This window comes from Berghia stephanieae, chromosome 5 (genome assembly GCF_034508935.2).
Source record: "Berghia stephanieae isolate SIO BIC M18660-M18661 chromosome 5, UCSD_Bste_1.3, whole genome shotgun sequence".
In the NCBI taxonomy this organism is placed as follows: Eukaryota; Metazoa; Mollusca; class Gastropoda; order Nudibranchia; family Aeolidiidae; genus Berghia; species Berghia stephanieae.
This window is the reverse complement of record NC_088364.1, coordinates 72193492-72199491: the sequence shown is the minus strand read 5'-3', so window position 1 is coordinate 72199491 and position 6000 is coordinate 72193492. Positions and strand designations below refer to the sequence as shown.

Genomic DNA, 6000 nt, shown 5'->3' with positions numbered 1-6000 from the left:
AAGAAAGAAGAAGAGAGAAGAGAAGAAGAAGAGATGAAGAAGAGAGAGAAGAGAGAAGAAGAGAAGAAGAAGAAGAAGAAAGAAAGCAAGAAGAAGAGAAGAAGAAGAAGAAGAAAGAATGAATGAAGTAGATAGAAGAGAGATGAAAGATTAGATGAAAAGTGAGAAGGAGACAACGATGGCAAATAAGATGAGAAGCATTCAGAAAGCAAGGCAGGAATTCAATAAAGAAAAGAAATCGAATCGATTACATATAAAATTTATGAAATTCAGATTGAAATAATTTACAATGGATTTATTTCGATCTGCAAAGAATAAAATTTAATCCATAAATTGACGAACCATTAGTTTTCTCGTTCCAATATAAAACATTTCGGTATGAGATTGATTCTAAAGAAATCGCATTGATCAATGACTCGATTATTAAAAATGGATAGGGAATGAGATTAGCGGAAGAGTAGCGTCCCTTGATTGGACATCACCCATAGTCTGTGACGTCACCGACGGAAAAGTTATTAGAGAGAGAACGTCATTTGGTTGTGCGCATGCGTCTCCCGAGCGAGGACGAGAGATGAATCATCTGTGGTGTTTCATTCATCCTGTTTTGTTGATAAAGGGGAAACCCGAAACGTTCATTTGATCTGTTTTTGTAATTTAATTGAAGCTTTCATTCAATTTCACATTATTATCTACAGTTGGTAAGGAGAGGGTTAATGGAGATCAGAGGAAAGAGTGGATGAATCAGAGTGGCCGTTCTATGGAGAACTATTAAGAAATCGGACACTTCAACTTCAAAATTTAAAAAAATTAAAAAATGCGCGCGGTGTCACGTTTGAGAGTTTTTGTCAAAATGAGGGTTATAATTTAAATCGATCGATATTTGAAGGACGAGTTTTCTGACCAAATTTTTAAATACGTGTTTTTCCAGAGTTGACTGGTTAAACCGAATATCGATATTTTGTATTTTTAAAAATATAATGCGGCTATGTGGTCGAGTGGTATGACACTCACTTTCGGATCGGAAGGTCCTGGGTTCGAGCATCGCTCGGCTCATGCATAGTTGAGTCCTTGGAAAATGCTCTTTACTCACATTCTCTCACCGTGCTCTAACGTAAAATGATTACCTGGCCGTTAACAGCGTTGTGTATGTCCGAAAAAATTGTAATAATATCGCCTAACAGGCGTCATGTCTCGTCTTACATGTTAAGTGTTACTGTTGGTCAGAGACCCTTTGTAAAGCGCTTTGAGCACATTTAGTGGATAGTGATCTATATAAAAGCTCAATAATGAAACCATAAAGTATTATATAATCTGCAGATGGAAAGCATGTTTCAATAATCAGGTATCGTGCAGGTATTGAATCATATCAGCCATCGGATCGAACAATGGAAATTGTTTATTGATTTTATCGATCTGCTTCTATTGTTTATAACACGCCATGTAAAATATAAATATTGACTTATCGATGCACACGGCCTTGTTAATATGAAAATCACCAGATTTCGTCTGGAATCAAGTGTTTTAGGGGGGAAAGTATAGATAGAATGAAGTTGACGTCACTCCGGCCTTTGCTATTGTTTTTGCCATCCACGTTAAGGAGCAATTATCACTTAACTGTATTATCCAGACTATAGAAGTTCATGGTTACACATAGTTTTGTGTGTTGGTCCGTTTTACTTCCGGATGGCAATGTTGTGCGCTTCTGAGCCAAGTGCATTCTCTATAGATAGTTCTTAGTTGACGTCACTCAGGTCTTTGTTATTGTTTTTTGCCATCCACGTTTATGAGTAATGCTCACTAAACTGTATTAACCTGATTATAAACGTTCATGGTTACACATAGTTTTGTGTGTTGGTGTGTAATACGTCCGGATGGCAATGTTGTGAGCTTCTGAGCCAAGTGCATTCTATCTATAGATAGTATGCGCTTGGCTAAGACGCTCATAACATTGCCATCCGGAAGTATAATGAACCAACACACAAAACTGTGTGTATCTATGAACGTTTATAGTCGGGTTAATACAGTTCGGTGAGCATTACTCATAAACGTGGATGGCAAAAAACAATAACAAAGACCTGAGTGACGTCATCTTCGAACTATGTATAGTGGAGCGCATGTATGAAACAGTCATTGGAGATTTCCATTTTAGCGTGGCAATGTCTTGATTCAACGACATCATATCGTGGTAGGGTGATGGGTTGTTATCCACGCCATATCAATATTTACGTTATTGGATGATGATTAGAATGATGATGATGATGATGATGGTGGTGGTGGTGGTGGTGATGATGATGATGATGATGATGATGATGATGATGATGATGATGATGATGGTGATGATGATGATGATGATGATGATGATGATGATGAGGAGGAGGAGGAGGAGGAGAAGGAGGGGGAGGAAGAGGAGAAGGCGGTAGAGGAGGCGGAGGATATTTGAGAGGATATTGGTAACATGATGATGATGATGATGATGATGATGATGATGATGATGATGATGATTATGTTGATAATGATGATGATGATGTTGATGATGATGATGATAATGACGATTCTGAAGATGATGACGACGACGACAACGACGTCAACAACGACTATAACACATTCGATACCGGAGAGCGTAACCAACGACGCACGTCGGTACGTGCATATTTGATTAGCCACGCTTAAGTTTATTCGAATGACATCAATTAGTCCCGCAGTCACCGAAACATTAGGCACCAAAAAACATCCGTATCAATACTCTTCAATAGTCGTAACGTCACTTCCTTCCTAATGACGCATGGTAACTTAGTAACACTGACTCTAAACTATCGGAACAATGGCGGACGCCCGTATGAAATATTTCTCCGGCGAGCATAAAAGCGTATCCAGAGGGGGAAAAAACACATAAATTTGATCATGTTTTGACTTTTATACATTCTGATCACAAGGCATATGAAAAGTTCTAGCCAGAATGAAGAATAAAAGTGATGATTTTCTTTGTTTAGAACCAAGATGGCCGCCGTTGCCGGGCGGTGTGACATCAGACTAATGAATCCAATTAGTCCCGCAGTCACTGAAACATTCGGCACCAAAAACATCCGTATCAATCAATGATAGAATCGATTCATCTTGCCAGGGTGATTGGAATACCGTTGGTAAATTATTGGTTCTCTTTATTATGTGCGGCTATGTGGTCTGGTGGTATGACACTCGCTTTTGGATCGGAAGGTCCTGGGTTCGAGCCTCGCTCGCTCGGCGCATAGTTGAGTCCTTGGAAAAGGAAACTCTTTACTCAAATTCTCTCACCGTACTCAGTTGTAAAATGAGTACCTGACCGTTAACAGCGTTGTCTATGTCCGAAAAGAATGTAATATCGCCTAACAGGTGTCATGTCCCGTCCTAAATGTTAAATGTTGCTGTTGGCCAGGGACCTCTTGTAAAGCGCTTTGAGCACATTTAGTGGATATTGCGCTAAATAAAAGCTCAATTTCTTTTTTAACATGTAGAATGCAAATTTTCATGCTTTCAACTCGAATTTGCACGGTTTTAGCCTAATTCCCCCTAGATACTAGACGTCTATACCATTGACATTACTTTTTGGAGTCTTACGAGATGGTGTATATTTTGCGATAAATAATAACGTGAAATTGAATATAAGCTTCAATTTAATTACAAAAACAGATCAAATGAACGTTTCGGGTTTCCCCTTTATCAACAAAACAGGATGATTGAAACACCACAGATGAATGAGATGATGTGACATCATCTCATTCATCTGTGGTGTTTCAATCATCCTGTTTTGTTGATAAAGGGGAAACCCGAAACGTTCATTTGATCTGTTTTTGTAATTAAATTGAAGCTTATATTCAACTTCACGTTATTATTTATCTCTTCGAGCTTCGAGCAGCAACATTTACACTGTATATTTTGCGCATCATTTTGCACATGTCATTTGATATTTCATATTTAGATATTTATATAGATTTCAAATTTTCTTAACATCCTTTCAATTCGACGGAGATTCTATTTTCATCATGATTGTAGACGGTCTCTATGTCTGTGATGGATTAACATGAAAAAGATGACGGTGAGACTATTGAATGATTTCTTGTTAGTAGGTTCAGAATTATATCACAATAACCCTTTCATTGGGAGGCCTTCCGTAAGCTCCTACATCCCCAGTATTCTTGTTTTTTATAAAGTTCTAGTACGGGTTTGGGAGGGGGGAACTTTTTTTTTTTAGTCTCCCCACTCCCAAACCACCTACTAGATAGAACATTATAAAAAAGTCCCCCCCCCCCCTTCCAAACCCCCTACTAGAACATTATATATATATAAAAAAGAATACTGGGGATGTAGGAGCTTTCGGAAGGCCTTTCAAATTGAGCTTTTATATAAGGCAATATCCACCAAACTTGCTCAAAGTCAAAGCGCTTTACCAGGGGTCCCTGACCAACAGCAACACGTAACATAGAGAACGATATATTATGACGCCTGTTAGGCCATATTACAATTTTTTTTTCGCTGTTTACGGCCAGGTACCCATTTTACACCTGAGTAGAATAAGAGAATGTGAGTAAAGAGCTTTTCCAAGGACTGAACCATGCGCCGAGCGAGGCTCGAATCCAGGACCTTCCGATCCGAAAGCGAGTGTCATACCACTAGACCACATAACCGTTTCTTTATCACAGGTTGATTTAGGGCCGGTATCTTACAATATATTTAGTAGTTTTCCTAAAAGAGTGATTTTTTTAAAGGAACCAAAAAGAGAGTAGAGTACCCATTTACCTCCCCTTATAAATCAAAATCAGAAGAAAAATATTTTGATTTCTTTTAAATTGAAATTATATACAGTCTCAGTTTTGGGGTCAAGTTGATCTGGGCGGCCTTCCGAAAGCTCCTACATCTCTACAACAAAGAATACTGGGGATGCAGGAGCTTTCGGAAGGCCTCCCGTTGATCTGGTGCGAAAAAATTTCCCCAGGTGAAATAAAGTCCTTCCTATTTTGACCCTGACCGATGTGCATTTATTTGTAGGTCTGATAACCCAATTCATTATGGGCTCATTGTTGTAATTGAAATTTCAAAAAAGAAAAAAAAATGACGCAAAATATTGTCCATTACAACAATGTTAAACTTGGCTCATAAGCGGGTTCGGATGTCAGACCTGCATATATGTATACGTCGACCTGGACCCATAAAATTGATTAGATAAATATCTGAACAAGTGTGTATGAAAGGTGCTAGACAAAGCAAGAAAGAAAAAATACAAAGAAAAAAAATCCATCCCAAAAAATCAGTCTACTTCAACTGGGGATCGAACCTCAGACCTTCTGATTACTGGTCAGACGTTCTATCATTACACTATAAAATTGATTATGTAGTTAGCTAAGTTACAAAAAATAAAAAAACTCAGAAAAAACTCAAGACGTTTTACTCGGCTTCTTTGCAACAAAATATTCTAAAGCAGATGTGACCTGAGAGGCTTCATCAAATTTGGGCAAGATAAATTCTTCGGCGACAATCATGTCAGAAGGAAATGAAAAGATGTTACCGAATGGGCATGATCAAAAGATATAACGAAGATGACGTCATTCAAATCTTTGTTATTGTTTTTGTCATCCACGTTTATGAGTACTTCTCACTAAACTGTATTAACCCGACTATAGATAACTCGGTTGGACGAAAACATGAATATAGATAGTATGCGCTTGACTAAGAAGTTCATAACATTGCCATCCGGAAGTATAACGGACCAACAGACAAGACTATGTGTAACCATGAACTTTTATAGTCTGGATAATCCCGTTTAGTGAGTATTACTCATAAACGCGGATGGCAAAAACCAATAACAAAGACCAGAGTGACGTCAACTTCATTCTATCTATAGATAGAATGCGCTTGGCCAAGGAGTTCACAACATTGCCATCCGGAAGTATAACGGACCAACACACAAACTGTGTAACCATGAACTTTTATAGTCTGGTTAATACAGTTTAGTGAGAACAACTCACA

General features: G+C 38.2%; 1 protein-coding gene across 2 annotated transcripts in view; it reads left to right on the top strand.

The window, feature by feature from the left end:
* Positions 1 to 6000, top strand: part of LOC144973571 (uncharacterized) — a 78944-nt gene that overhangs the window by 29430 nt on the left and 43514 nt on the right. Inside the window, exon 1 of one of the 2 annotated variants that reach the window (XM_078916193.1) lies at positions 3994 to 4072. The exons of the other annotated variant lie outside the window; for it this stretch is intronic. The gene's annotated coding sequence lies outside the window, so the exon portion shown is untranslated. Of the gene's footprint in view, positions 1 to 3993; positions 4073 to 6000 lie in introns of those variants that run through there. 2 annotated transcript variants of the gene reach the window in all.